We start from the raw sequence: 15,753 nt of genomic DNA on the forward strand, positions 1-15,753 counted from the left end.
TTAAACTGAAAATTCATTTTTCTTTAATAGATACTGGGTTATTCAGAATGACTTTGCCTTCTGGAGAGAGCTCATTTGTGTCTTTCAAGGAATGGGTACATTTATTAGCATAAAATTGTTCATAATATTTCCAATTACCTAATTTCCTTTCATTACATCCTAAAGATTCCAACCTCTTCCTAAAATGTTCAGTCTTTCCTAGACCTTCTTGAACATAAAATGGTGATAATGGTTTTTAATGTTATTGCCTACCAACTCTATGTCATCAGTATATATATATATTTTTGGTGCTATGTATTGAACCCATGGTTGCTCATTGAGTCATATCCCTAGCCTCTTTTATTTTTATGTTTTTATTTTGAGAGAGGGTCTTGCTGAGTTGCTCAGGGCCTTACTAAGTTGCTGAGGTAGCTTTGAACTTGTGATCCTCCTTCATTAGCCTCCTGAGTTGCTGGGATTCCAGGCATGCGCCACTGCCCTAGCCATCAGTGTAATTTTTGTATCAGTTTCCATTGATTGACTTTTCTTCTCTTTATAGATTTTATGACTGGCAACTTTTTGTTTGTTAAATACTGTGAATTTTACTTGTCAATTATGGATATTTTTGTATTCCTATACATTTTAATTTTATTTTTGTTCTTGGGACAGTCAGAACAGACTACTTAGAAGTAGTCTGACTCTTCCAGGTCTTGCTTTTAAGCTTGATCTTGAATATCCCATTGTTAGTGCAAAAATTCGTCCAAGTATCACATTTGATGATTTATGAATGGTGAGGTTTTTCTAGTGCAGCTTATGGGAAATTTCCCTTATGTGTTTGAGCTTTAAGATTTGTTTCCTTGGGGTGGGTTTTTCTGTCTTCAGTAATTTCCCCACACATTTGTAATAATCAATACTCCATTGAATGCTCAATGGTGTATATCTCTCCTTTCTTTTGCCTTATGAAAACAGGGTTGCTTTTGGGTTTATCTTCCTTGCCATGCTCTGAACATTTTTCCCTAGGCAGTAAGCTAAGGTCATTGTAGGGCTCTTACCTAATTTATTTGCCACCTCTTGATTTCTAGTCCTTTTAGGAATGTTGTTTTATATTATTTTCTCTGGTTCTTAAGTTGTTTTATTCAGGTAAATTCATTGCTTCTCCATATTTTAGCTAGAAATGTAACTCAGTATAGTAATTTAATAGAATCAAGACATGAAAATTACTTTTTAAAGTGCTTTGTTTCTTTTTACTGAAACTTAACTTTTCTCCTGCACTTTACAAATAGTTAAATTTGGGCTGGGGTTGTGGCTCAGCGGTAGAGCACTTGCCTGGCATGTGCAAGGCCCTGGGTTCGAGCCTCAGCACCACATATAAATAAATAAATAAAATAAAGGTATTGTGTCTAACTACAACTAGAAAATAAATATTTTAAAAATAGTTAAGTTTGTTTATAACATTCTTTTTCATATAATACTTAGGTTTACTAACACTGTGTAGGAGAAAATGACAGAATTATCGATGTTGCTGCTACTCTTTTGTTCCAGTGAAGGCATGATACTACTAATTGATGTGCAACAAATTAATCTTTCCCGTTTTCTGAAGGCTAAACCAATTTATAAAGGAAATATCTTATGATAATTTATTTGTAAATTTGATGTTACTTTGCTGAATACTGATGTCACAAGTTTTTTTTCCCAAGTCAAAATTTAAAATATTTGCTTATATTCTGTACCATATAAGTAAAACTGCTAATGTTTCAAATATCATCTCCTATTTTATACTGTTGAAAACATCTGTTTATATTATTATAGTTTGCTATTCTTTATTCTTCATGTTAAACATATAAACAAGGCTAATTTATTCCATGGTGATATTTTTATTAAAATTTTGATAGATCACTGTTTCCTTGTTTTTGCAATCCTGGGGATTGAGTCCAGGGCCATAACCACTCTACTACTGAGCTATAGCCTCAGCCTTTTTTTTTTTTTTTTTTTGGTCTTGAGAAAGTCTTACTAGTCACTCAGCCTGGGTCTTAAACTTGTGAATCTTCTGCCTCAGCTTTCCAAGTTACCAGAATTACAGTTGTGCCACCACTCCTGGCTGTTTCATTGTTTGTTTTTTACTGATATCAAAGATATTAAATAATAGGGTTAGTCACCTAGCTCTTATTTGTGAAGCTGGTAGACAAGAATGTGGTTGGACTCTTTAGGTAATTGAGAATATCATTTTAGCTAACAGTTTATGCTTTTTTTTCCTATAAAAAGCATATTTTAATTTTAATTTTATTTTATTTTAATATTTATTTTTTAGGTGTAGATGGACACAACACAATGCCTTTATTTTTTATGTGGTGCTGAGGATTGAACCTGGGTCCCTCCTGTGCTAGGCGAGCGCTCCACCGCTGAGCCACAATCCCAGCCCCCCAAGTCTTATTTTTAAGTAATAGTTCTAATGCATGGAGACATTAATTATTGAAATTATTTTTTCCACTCCAAAATGAAAGTTAGTATTAATTTTATAGACCACTAAAGACAAAGTATCTAACTTGTTTGTTTCTCTGTCTTGCTCCCCTGGAATGTATAGTTAATAATGCCAGAGAATGTTTTATTTCTCTGCTAGACTCCTAGCACATAGTGCTTACATTCAGCACCTTTCTGATATCAGTGAGTCAATGAATAAGTGAATGAATAATTACCCTTCTAAGTCTTTTCTGCTTGTCCACATCTCATCCACACAGGCCCAGTTCAAAGTTATACTGCATTCATGAAGCTGCCTTTCAGGTTGTCTCCTATTTCGCTTATGACAATTTTTTTTTCTTTTACTGATATGGAAATGTCAACAACTGTTGACATTTCCATATCAGTAAAAGAGAGAACTTTTTAACATATAATTTCACACAATTGGAGTATACTGCAAGGATAGAACATTCTTTTATTTGAAATGACAGTTGGCATATATACTACAAGAAGGAAACATTTATTCTTTTATTCGAAATGTTTAAGGAGTGGCAGGATGACCTGTCAAAAAGTTAGGGGAATTGATATGTGGTGTTCTTACTTTGTGCTAGGTGCTTATATATTTAATTTCAAGAACCCTACAAGGTATAGGTAAATTCTTCCTATTTTCTAGTTGTGGAAACTAAAGTTTATAGAGGCCATATAACTTCTTTACAGTTGTGTAACTTTAAGTGTTGTGATGACTCAAATTTTCTTTGTAGAAAAGATATTGTTCTGCCTTCAGTGGGTAACAGTGGGTAAATACTTATTGCATTGAAGTTTCATTAGGGTTATGTGAAATATGGCAGTTTGTCATTTCTGTCAAGGAATGAAGGCCGGAAAGGGGCAGAATGGTGATACTTGGTTAGGAAGAGAAGACAACATGGAATAATTAGGAGGTACCAATCATTTTGTTCATATCTCAGCTTTATGATACATAAAGACTGTGACAGCAAAAGTGGTAGATCTTACTTTGATTTCTTTGAGAAACATTTATTATTGGGATTTGTTGCTTTAGTTTTTACTTTTATGATCTAAGCAATCTTAAAAATTAAAATGGAAAAAATGTTTATAAACCATTAAGCCATTCTTCAGTGTGATAGTTATCATGTTTAATTATAAGAGCTTACCACATGTCAGATACTGTGCTTCATGTACATTATCTTATTTAATACTTTGCATAATCATTATTGTCATATTTCTGTTTTCAGCACTGTTTCACAGAAAAAGAAAATTTAAGCTTAGGGAACGTGTCCAAACTCACATAACAGAGAAGCAATAGAGTCTGCAGTGGCCTGATACTTCTGTATATGAGATACTTTGAGGAAAAAGCATTTTAGTTAGAGGGTGACTCAGTACATAACTACACACATACATGTATATACTAGAAGAAATATTTCTTGAGTAATATCTACTCTGTCTATAAATTTGCACACTATTCTGTGCTGTTATGTTTACCTTATAATAGATATGGCATATAATGGGGATCATTATTTGCTGTTTTTTTATGCTTGTTCAATAAGTTTACTATCTTTTTTAAAAAAATATTTATTTTTTAGTTGTAGTTGGACACAATACCTTTATTTGTTTTTATGTGGTGCTGAGGATTGAACCCAGGGCCTCGTGCTTGCTAGGCGAGTGGACTACCACTGAGCCACAACGCCAGCCCATAGTATCTTTATCTGAAAAAACTTCATAGAAAAATTATGATTTGGTTCAGCAGCAGCCTGTTTCTGAGCTCTGAGGAACCTTGCCTTCTTTTGAGCTGCCTGATCTTTCTTCTGGTCAAGGAATATCTTAGGACAGTTCCACCTCTTCTTTTTAACTTCCCTCTTGGGCTTCTTCTCATAGACTGGAGTCTCTCATATAGCAGAATGAGCTTTCTTATACATCTCCTCTATCATGTCAGGAGAATGTTCTTTGTATTCTGAGATAATTGTTTCTTATAAGCATCTTCATCTTCTTCCATTAGATAACACATATAATCGGCAACATTCTGACCCATGATGTACTTCCTATGTACTTCTGCTATTTTGCATTTTTTCAGATATCTTTTGTCTTTCCTATTGTCCTGTTATTCTCCCAGTAGTTAGTTTTTGTTTATTAACTGCTTCTGCTTTTGACATTAATGATTTCTTTGTCAGTTTTGATACTATTATATGAACTCCTTGCTTTCAGAATCATAACCAGGGAATCGTTTGGTACTATGAGGGATAGACAAGCCTCCATCCACAGCTCCCTTCAGGACCCCAAAAACTTTATTATCAATTGTAGTTCTAGCAAGGCCTGCATCCAAATAGCAGGTGAAGGCTCCAAATTGACCATCAATGTTCATTGTATTCGTCTCCAGTCACCTCCATTTAGTCTTCATAGATCATGACCATACCAAATCTACTGAGAAACCTGTGGATCAGCAGCAGGCCAGTACTATGCTGCAGCATTATTTGTTAGGCCAACTTTCACACCATATTTCGGTAGTTCATGTGCATATGCTTTGCAGACTATCACATCCCCTTCTATACAGACGGGCATAAGCAGTCTGGCAAATGATATCTCTGTTAGTTGCATGAAATGTCATCTTTAGGTGTATTGTACTTATTTTTGTCCCAGATCAAGCATTTCTGAGCATAGTAATAAGTTTTGCCCTCTTGTCTTTTAAATTCTACTTGGTATTTCTTAAAAGTAGGCCTTATTCTTGACAAACTTTAACAAACCCTATCCTGCGGAATAAAGACCTGCAGGTACAGCAGAACAACAGGGGAGAAAAGCTGAAAAACTTTACGCTTGACAACTATACCACATTGACTTCCTGACTTTGTACAATAATAAACCAGTTTTATCTTCTTTACTGCACTTTTCATAGTTAAAAACTATCTACTTGCATTCTGACAAAAGAAAGAAGCAAAGTGTTTCAGTCAGCCTTTTTATCGCTGTGATCAAAAGACCTGATAAAAACAATTTTAGAGGAGGAAAAATTTATTTGGTGCTCATGGTTTCAGAAGTTTCAAGTCCATAGATGGTGACTCCATTGTTCTGGGCCTGTAAGGCAGAACATCATGGCAGAGAAAAGCAGTTCAGAACATAACAACAAGGATGCAGAGAGAGACTGCTTTGCTACCCCAAAGGCAGTCCCCCAGTGACCCATCGCCTCCAGCCATATCTTACCTGTCTGTTACCACCAGTTGATCCTTATCAGCGAATTTATGAACTAATTAGGTTAAGGCTCTCCATAGCCCAAGCATTTAGCTTCTAAACCTTGTGTTGTTTTATACATGAGCTTTTGGGGGACATCTAATATCTAAACTATACAACAAACCAAAATTAAGCCTTGCAGTAAAATAATCTCATTTTTCCCCAATAGATTTTCATTTTAAATTAAAATCAGTGAACTAATTGCTTGTTTTTTTAAATGAAGATCGTGTTTATTGATAAAGCATGATGTTAAAAAATATTTTTGTTGCAGATGAACACGATGTTTATTTTTTTATATTTGTGTGATACTGAGGCTTGAACCTAGTGCCTCACATGTGCAAGGCGAGCACTCTCCCACTGAGCTATAACCTCAAACCTATAATGCGTTGTTGAACTTGTCTTCCCTTATGATTTCATGTGGATCAAATATGCAATATTAAAATGCTGCTTAGAGATCTGTATATCTGATTGTTTAGTAAATGATCTGATAAACTGCTGTAGCATCTTTTCAGAATAGTTCAAAATATGTTTACATTTTTGGTTAAATTGTATTGACAGTTTTTGCTTTGCTTTTTTTGTTAACTTGAGATATTTTCATAATTTAAAAAATTTAAAAATTTTATAACCTTATTTATATTTAATAAACGTCTTTAAACAAATGGAAGTCATTTAAAACTTATACCACCAGATGGCGCACAATATTAATCCAGTTTAAGATGATGCCCACCCCATTCTCTGAATTATTTTATGTTATGGGTATTGTTAGAATTTTGGCCTGGGAGTATACGCAGATAATAACGGAGCCTAGAATTCAGAAATGAAAAGCAAAATGAACAAGTTGCTAATGCATAGCTCCAGAGTATGTTAAATACACCAGTGTTGCCATATAGTTTTTGGAATTTTATCATAAGAAATTGGGATAATAGTAGAATAAAATTTATTATTAGAAATATAGCTGTTTTGCATTTTTTCAGATGTCTTTTGCCTTTCCTGTTGTCCTGTTATTTTCCCAGTAGTTGGTTTTTGTTTATTAGCTGTTCTGCTTTTGACATTAATGATTTCTTTTGTCAGTTTTGATACTATTAACTAACTTCTAATTATTTTATACTGGAATTTGGATTTGTGGCAGTCTTGTCATATTTTCATCTCCTAAACAAAAAATGTTTGAGCTTGATTTCAGTTTAACAACATGAATAAACTTCATTTCTGAATGTGTCCAGTTAATAGCCAGTGTAGAATTTTCATGAAATTATCTGACAAAGTTATTTATTTTTTGATAACAAAGGATATTAACTTATTGATAATACTAAAAAAGAATTTTATATTCTCATTTAAGCTTTTTTAATTTAAAAGGAAATATAAACAAAATTGTGTTGAGTCAACTCTGAAAGCTATTGAGAGTATGTTTTTATTTTGATGCTTGCTGATTCCTTGGTGAAAAGAAAAATAAATCAGTTCTTTTTAAAAATGAAGTATTTTGGGCTAGGGCTGTAGCTCAGTGGTAAAGTGCTTGCCTACCATGTGTGAGGCACTGGGTTTGATCCTCAGCACCACATTAAAATAAATAAAAATTAAAGGTATTGTGTCCATCTACAACTTAAAAAAAATTAAGAAAAAATGAACTATTTTAGCATTTAAGAAAGCTTGAAAATAGAGATCCAAAATATTACATTAAAGATGTATTAACGTAAACAGTTTTGAATTTATTTTTTATTACATATGTTTTAGGTATACAACATGATGTTGTAATACATATTATGAAATGATTTTTATAGTCAATCAAATACATTTATCATCTTACACAGTTACCTTTTTGGTGTTGAAAGAGCAACTGAAATCTACTCTTTTAGCTTATTTTTAGCATATAATACAACATTATTATCTGTATACCTCATGGTGTACATTATAGCTCTATCTAACCCTCTGGCTTCTCCCTATTTTGTCTGCCTTCTTCCTTTCAATAACCACCATTCTACTCTATTTCTGTTTGACTTTCCCCTATGAATTTGCCTATAAGTGAAATTGTGTTTTTCCCCCTACTCCTGGCTCATTTCACTTGACAGAAGATTCAAGTGAATCATATGGCAGTATCTCCTTTTTTGCTATAACTGTATCATATCAATAATATTCCATTTTAGATGTGTACCACATTTTCTTTACCTGTTTGCCCACAATGAACAGACATTTAAGCTATTTCCATATTTTGACTACTATGAAAATGCTTCATTGAACCTGGAAGTACCGCTGTGTTTGAGTTGTTGATTTCATTTCCTTTGGGTATATACTCAGTGGAGTATTACTGGGTCATATGGTGTTATATTTTTAATCATTTAAGGATCTTGTACATACTGTGTTCTACAATGGATATACCAATTTACATTTCCACTAGCAGTGTCTAAGTGATCCTTTTCCTTTACACCCTTACTAACGTGTTACCTCTTGTCTTTTTGATAATAATCCTTTTACCAGCTATGAGGTGATATTGCATTATGATTTTAGTTTATATTTCCCTGATGATTAATTATGTTGAGCACCTTTTTATATACACGTTGGCCATTTTTATGTCTTCTCAGGAGAAATGTCTATTTGGGTCCTTTGTCCATTTTTAAATCAAGTTGTTTTTTGCTGACATGTTGGTTTCTGTGCATTGGATAAGACAACTCCTCTTCCAGGCTTGTGAGACTGGCTTCATATGGGAGATAGACCTCACTACTCAGCCTAGGCAGAGATTCTAGGTGCTTCTCTTCAAGTCAAGTTCATTTCAACTGTTGTCTTTGTTCTTAGTTGTCCCTTAGAATTAGATGTGCCAAGTCCTGCCCATCACTGAGAGAGGTGACTTGGACACCAGCCTATTAAAACACAGCTGGAAATGCTGGGATGCTTGAATGTATGTTCCAGTTCCTTCTATTCTCAAGGAGAAGCTGAGTGTTGGAGGTTATGTCCCACTTACTTGCCCTAAACTAAGGAGAGAATCTGAGGCATTGCTTGCATTTGTATTTAGATTATGCACCCCAAAGCCTTTGGGGATAGCTGATGGAGGTGAACTTACTTGTAAAACCACATTTTTTTTTTTTTGTGTGGTCTAAAGATCCTGTCAACTTTCAGAGGTAGCTGGTTTAGGAGCCAGTCCCTTAGGTGGGAGCTATAAAAAATTAGGGTGCTTGGTGTGTGCATGCACTCTTTCCCAGAAAAATCTGCAGACCTGGATTTATTTAGGAATGAGTTGGAGAGAAGGCTTGGGAAGTTACTGCAATTCCATTTGGGCTCAAGGAGTTTTATTGTTTACCTTCCTCATTAGCTTCCTGATGTAGGCCAAATAGAAGCCTGACCTTCATACAGCAACCAGCAAAGTATGCAGACAAATCTCTTCCAGGGAGAAACTGGGAGCAGATATTTTAGATGTTCTTGAAGGTCTGTATTGACCTCAGGGATTTAGAGCTTGAAAGTGCATGCATGCTCATTAATAATTACCTGTTTGCAATTCAGAGAAACTCATGAATGCAGCATCCCCTAGTTCCAGAGAAAGTTTGTTTAAGAATCCAAGCCATAAAAGAGTGCTGTAAGAATAGGTCAAATCATTAACTCTCTCTCTTTTTTTTTTTAACACTTCCCATTTTTGTGGTTGTACATGATGTGGAGTTACACTGGTCGTGTATTCATATATGAGCACAGGAAAGTTATGTCTAATTTCATTCTACTGTCTTTCCCATTCCTATCCACCAACTTACAATCCAGGGTCCAGCCCTCTGCACCCCCCAATTATTTTGAGTCAGCATTCACTTATTGGAGAGAACATTTGGCCTTTGGGTTTTGGGGATTGGTTTATTTCACTTAGCATGATAGTCTCCAGTTCCATCCATTTACCTGCAAATGCCATAATTTCATTCGTCTTTATGGCTGGGTAATATTCTATTGTGTATATGTACCACATTTTCTTTATCCATTCATCTGTTGAAAAGCATCTAGATTGATTCCATAGCTTAACTGTTGTGAATTGTGCTGCTATAATCATTGATGTGGCCACGTCACTTAAGTATGCTGATTTTAAGTCCTTTGGGAATAAACGAAGGAATGGGATAACTGGGTCGTTTCAGTTCTCAGGAATCTCCATACTGCTTTCTAGGTGGTTGCACCAATTTGCAATCCTACCAACAATGGAAGAGTGCACCATTCCCTCCACATCCTCACCAACATTTGTTGTTACTTGTATTCTTGATAATTGCCATTCTCACTGGAGTGAGATGAATTCTCAGTGTAGTTTTAATTTGCATTTCTCTAATGGCTAGTGATGTTGAACATTTTTTCATATATTTGTTGACCAGTCATATTTCTTCTGTTCAGTTCCTTTGCCCATTTGTTGATTGGGTTATTTGTTTTGTTGGTGTTAAGTTTTTTTTAGTTCTTTATATATCTTGGAGATTGATGCTTTATCTGAGGTGCAAGTGGCAAAGCAAATCATTCACTCTTACTGCATAAGCTCAGAGTTGAGGATTCTTTCACAGTTGTATGGCATTGTAAATGGAGGGTTTTGTATGAGAGCATCTTAGGTTTTCCTGTTCATTTTGATGTGGATGTTACTCTCGTATAGAAGTATCTCAGCTAGTTTCTGGCTTTCTCAGAGGGAATTAACCCCTGTGTAGATGATTATTTGTTGCATATATGGGAGGAGGGAAAGCCAGAAGCCACCTGTTCTGCTGTCTTGCTGATGTCCCTTTCCTAAGATATTTTCAGGTCACAGATCACATTTTTAGGTGATTTCACTTCTGGTTATATCATTTAAATGGAACTAGGCTTTTTTTTTTTTTTTTTTTTTTTTTTTTTTTTTTTTTTTTTTTTAATGCATTACACTGTGAAGACATCCTGAAGAACTGTTTCTCATTTTCCTGGGTACATTCTCTTAGGTAAACTACTTGAGGATAATATATCAAATTTCAAGAAGTTTATCCCATGTATCTATTGTATTGCTGATAATTGGGAAACAAAGTCATAGAATAGTCACTTTTTAATTGTCAGAATAGGTTTTATTAAAAGCACTAAGACAGATTTCTTTTGTTATATTGCTCCTTCTTTTCCACAAGTCCCTTAACAGTTTTTTTTTGTTTTAATTTTTTCTTGGCCAGTGGAACCCGTGTAAATGATGTAAAGCTCCTTTTCCAGCTTCAAAACATTGAATTGTTCATTGGTAACCAGGCATACATATATATTTAATGAAGTTAAACTTTATATGATAGGTTAACAGGTCTGAAAAGCACTATTTGGAATCATGAGGGTATTGAGGCAGATATTGTAGTAGTCTAGGACTCTAGGTGATAGCTGATGAGATCCTTAACTGAGACAGTCCCAAATAGCATGAGGTTAAAGTCATGAATTTGAAGGGAAAAAAATTAAGATGGCTAGAAAGGTTTCTTGAATAAATAGAGATACTGAAAGGAAAAGAGGAACAAGAATGACTTCGATTTTTTCCCCCCTACATCAGCAATTAACCAAATTGCAGAAATTAAGAGCATGTGTTGGATTGGGGAGGGATGCAGTGGAAATCTTAGTTCTGCCTCAGATATGTAAAAGCAACACATTGAATTAAACATAAGTTGGTTATAAAAATCTACTTAGAGATGAGATGAAAGCTAGAGTTATTCCACATCTCCTCAATCCTAAGAAGTAAAGAATTATTTTCTTTTGGTGCCCAACTAGGGATGCAAAAAAGAAAACAAAAAGTATTTTCTTGTTTTTGTTTCTCTCACCTTGAGAAGTATCTCATAATTAATGTGTATTTTTAATGTGAATTTCATCCCACCAAAAGATTACTTTTTATCCTCTATTATGTAACTGGTGGATTTGCATGATTAAGAAAATGTAGATTTTTGGAGTAAAAAGATTGATGTTTCCTGGACTTTTACTAATAGATTGGAAAAGTATGGAATACAGAGAAAAGGATTTGTTAGCTCTACAAAAATGATTCATAGTTATAGAAAGCTTTCATATATGTGTTTTGTCTTTTTTTTTTAAAGAGAGAGTGAGAGAGGAGGGAGGGAGAGAGAGAGAGAGAGGGAGAATTTTTAATATTTATTTTTTAGTTCTCGGCGGACACAACATCTTTGTTGGTATGTGGTGCTGAGGATCGAACCCGGGCCGCACGCATGCCAGGCGAGCGCGCTACCGCTTGAGCCACATCCCCAGCCCTGTGTTTTGTCTTTTGATGTTCATAATGGTTGTTTAAATATGGAAGATGGTGGTCTTTTATTTTTAAACGAAGAAACTGATGTTAAGAAAAATTATGTGAATATGGGATGATTTTTCCTTTTTAATTATAATTTTCTTATTTACTGATCATACTTAGCATTCTATTTTCATTTATTCATTTCTATAAGTGAAAGCAAGAGTAAATGAAGGAAGCTGGGTGCAATGGCACATGCCTGTAATCCCAGTGGCTCCGGAGGCTGAGGCAGGAGGATTGCGAGTTCAAAGCCAGCCTCAGCAATTTATTGAGGCCCTAAGCAACTCAGCAGGACCCTGTTGCCAATGTCTTGGCTGGGCACAAGATCACGAGCCACCACACACCTTGTAGATTCAAACAGCAATTCTTTATTCCCGAACTCACACCAGCCTCTACACACGTTCTGGGGAAATCCCAGTTCTGCTGCCGCCCCATTCACCTACTCCACGAGCTCTTTTCCAATCTCCTTTGAATCTCAGGAGAACTCAACGGGAACAAGCAGCAGGAACACCCTAATCCCGGCAGCAATAATCTTCAACCTCCAACTTCCCTAAAACCCCTATTGTCTTAAACCGGGAACGCCCTAAACCCAAGGACCGGGATACTTCCTCAAACCTGATCAGCGGGATACTTCCTCAAACCTGATCAGCTCTAAACCCGGATCCGCCTTCCTTGAGCAAGGTCACCTTACATGCAATGTCAACAGCGAAATCCATTTAACATGGGGTATGCTAGCAAGGAAATTTTGATGTGTCATTTCTACTTGGCAATGGCCCTCAGCACCCTGTCTCCAAATAAAATATAAAAAGGACTGGGGATGTGGCTCAGTGGTTAAGTGACCCTGGGTTCAATTCCCCTACAAAAAATAAAGAGTAAATGAAGCAAATTGTATTAATACAATTTTCTTTTCCATCCTTTATTTAAGTTGTTCAAATGTTAATCACATTTGTTCTTTATTATATTTTTTATTTGTACATTATAACTATACATGATAGTGAGATTTGCTGTTAGCACATTTCTTTTTTGTATATATGTGTATGTCACACAAACACATTTTTTTTCTGAACTGTTTTAGAATAAGTTACAGCCAAAATGTGTCTGTAAGCCTAAATATTTAGCTTATCTCCTAGAAACAAGGAAGGACTTTTATTAAATAACCTTAGTACAGTTACCCAAATCAGACAGTTAATATTGATAACACAATTTATTTAATTTGTAGAGCTACTGTTTCATCGATTGTTCTAATAACATCAGTGATAAATTCTTTGTAAGATTCAACAAATACTAAGAAAGGGCAGTGCTACATAAATAAACCTTAGATCAAAATGAGAGCATTTGCAAAAAGAGTATGTTCTCTTGAGGTAATTAATGGACATGTGCCTTTGTGGATGTATTTGCCCACCCTGTATACTGCAGTTAGACTTTGAATTGGAAGGGGGGGGGGAGGGATAGGGAGGAGAAAGGAGTAGATTCTTTTTGTTTTTGACATATGACCCTTTCCAGTGCCTGATAGAGTAGCAGTAGGGATCTCAAACATTCTTTGAAATCACTTTTCTCACTTAGCATTCTCTCTTTCTCTCTCACTTATTGAGTTTATGCTGGGCACTGAGTTGAATTTGTAAAAGATGGATGTGGTAAGCTTGTCTGTAGTTCCAGTTACTGGAGTGGCGGAGGTGAGAAGACCAGACTGGACAACAGGCAAGAACCCTAGCTTGAACAAACAAACAAAACAAAACAAAAAAACCCAGTATGTGTTATGCCATTTATCTTAGAGACTAAAAAAAATTTGAATTTGAATGTTTTATTTTGTTTGACATAGTGGTATAAAAGTGGTTGTTTATAGACTTTTTTTTGTTCTCCTGTTTGTTTTAAACCTCCTTGATATACCTTCAGCATTTCTTTTTTTTTTTTTTAGAGAGAGAGAGAGAAGAGAGAGAGAATTTTTTTTAATATTTATTTTTCAGTTTTCTGTGGACACATCATCTTTATTTTTATGTGGTGATGAGGATCGAACCCAGCGCCCCACGCATGCCAGGCTAGCGCGTTACCGCTTGAGCCACATCCCCAGCCCCCCTTCAGCATTTCTTAAGGAATACCTCAACTCTGGGAATGTAGCTCAATGGTAGAGCCCTTGCCTAGAATTTATGAAGCTTTGTGTTTGATCCCCAGCACCATAAAAATAGATAAAATAGCACACAGAACTTTTAATTAGCATTGTGATAATTCTTTTGAAGTTTATAATGATTGTGCAGGAATTCTGGTTGCAGAATGTTATCCCTATGCTTTCATCTTCTGGCATTACTGATGCTACTTTACAGGAAAACATGGATGTGATGCGGATAACCACAGATGATTAGGTTATGACAAAATGTTAATTTCTTTCAGATTAAAAAGTTATTTTAAAAATCACTTCTTAGAACATTGCATAATAAAATATTTGCTATAAGAAACCATTTGGAACTTTAAAATAACCATTCTTGAAATACTGTTTATGGAACTCTTATTTAAACTTTTGTGTTTAATAAAAGTCTTATTATCATCTTTTTTAATGTGATAGAAGCTGAGTCCATGGCTTCTTGGTTGACATTTCTGTATATCTGCCAGAGTTGCACATCTTAGGATCATCCACCAGTTTTCTCAACTTCAGTCTACTGGCTCTATTTTTGACTGTCATTATTTCTTTTTCTGGTAAAGTAAGGAAAAACCAATTTAAGGAATATATGATATTTCATTTTTACATTGAATGCATGTAGGTATAGAATTTACATACTATACTGCTTATCTATTTAAGTGTATATACTAATTTTTAGCATATTAACAGAATTTTGTAATCCTTACCACAATGGAATTTTAGAACATTTCCATCACTCCAAAATGACCTCTCAGGCTTATTTGCAGTCATTTCCAATCTTCCCCATCCCCAAGTTCTTTTTCAGACTTGTAGTTCATTTGTTTATAGTGTGGAAAACACATTTTCATGGATTGTTGTTTAGTTCTCCTGGTTGTCTATAAGCATACCAATGCAAAACATTATTGACAATAAGCAATGAAGGGTAAGCTAATACTCATGGATAGAGAATAAAGAGCTTTGAGAGGGAGAGAAAAAAGGGGACTTATCCTTATTTCATGCTTGGTCACAGACTATATTCTGATACAGGTAGTTTCTCTTTGAGCTCATTTTATTGCTTTGGTTTGTGTCTCTTTCCTGAGGCATCTACTACTAATGATGCTGCTGGAAGAATTACTCTTTATATCTTAGTGGATTTTGCCCTCCCCTTCCACTCTGCTTTTCCATGAGCAAAATTTTTCTTGTTCTTTGCAGTTTTTCTTTCCCCCTAAAACTACCAAATCTAGTTCTTACTGTCTCTAATCTTGAATGTTATGAGGAAAGAAATAAAATGAACTAAATAATGTGCAAAAAAAATGATACTTATGGAAGGATAGGAAAAAGTTATTTGCATTTTTAAATTAATTGCTTCAATAGCAAGTAACTTGGTATTTCAGAACATTAACAAAATAGAGTAAAACCAATTATCCAGTGGTAGGAAATTTTGTTTGGCATAGTACCAGAATTACAAGGGTAGGAGACCTTACAAAGTATTTTCAGTTGCATTTGGAGATCTGCCCATAATATGGTTCTAGCACTTTCTCACCATTACTAGCATTTTTCATTATATTTTGAGCACAAGTTTCTCAGTCTCTAAAATGGGTGGCAATCTTGCATGTTTATTAGAATTACAACTGTCAGTGTGTTTGGAAATAATGATAATGTTTTACTTATTCGGTAGGATAGTGGTTTCCTTTAAAATTTCTGTCTTAGCAGTTTTGATAGCAATAACTTATATGACTTAAGATCATACTTATTATTTGTAAGC

General features: G+C 34.9%; 1 protein-coding gene and 1 pseudogene across 3 annotated transcripts in view; one reads left to right on the forward strand and one right to left on the reverse strand.

Moving 5' to 3' along the window:
- SMAP1 (small ArfGAP 1) overlaps nucleotides 1-15,753 on the forward strand; it is a 189,963-nt gene that overhangs the window by 34,174 nt on the left and 140,036 nt on the right. The window lies entirely within an intron of this gene.
- On the reverse strand, nucleotides 4,116-5,617 carry LOC308650406 (large ribosomal subunit protein uL18-like; annotated as a pseudogene). Its single transcript has 3 exons — nucleotides 5,591-5,617; nucleotides 4,630-5,187; nucleotides 4,116-4,500 (listed from the first exon to the last, which is right to left on the reverse strand). The product of its transcript is annotated as a large ribosomal subunit protein uL18-like (transcript).

The sequence above is a fragment of the Spermophilus citellus genome (assembly GCF_964194105.1).
Source record: "Spermophilus citellus genome assembly, chromosome: 5".
Lineage (NCBI taxonomy): Eukaryota > Metazoa > Chordata > Mammalia > Rodentia > Sciuridae > Spermophilus > Spermophilus citellus.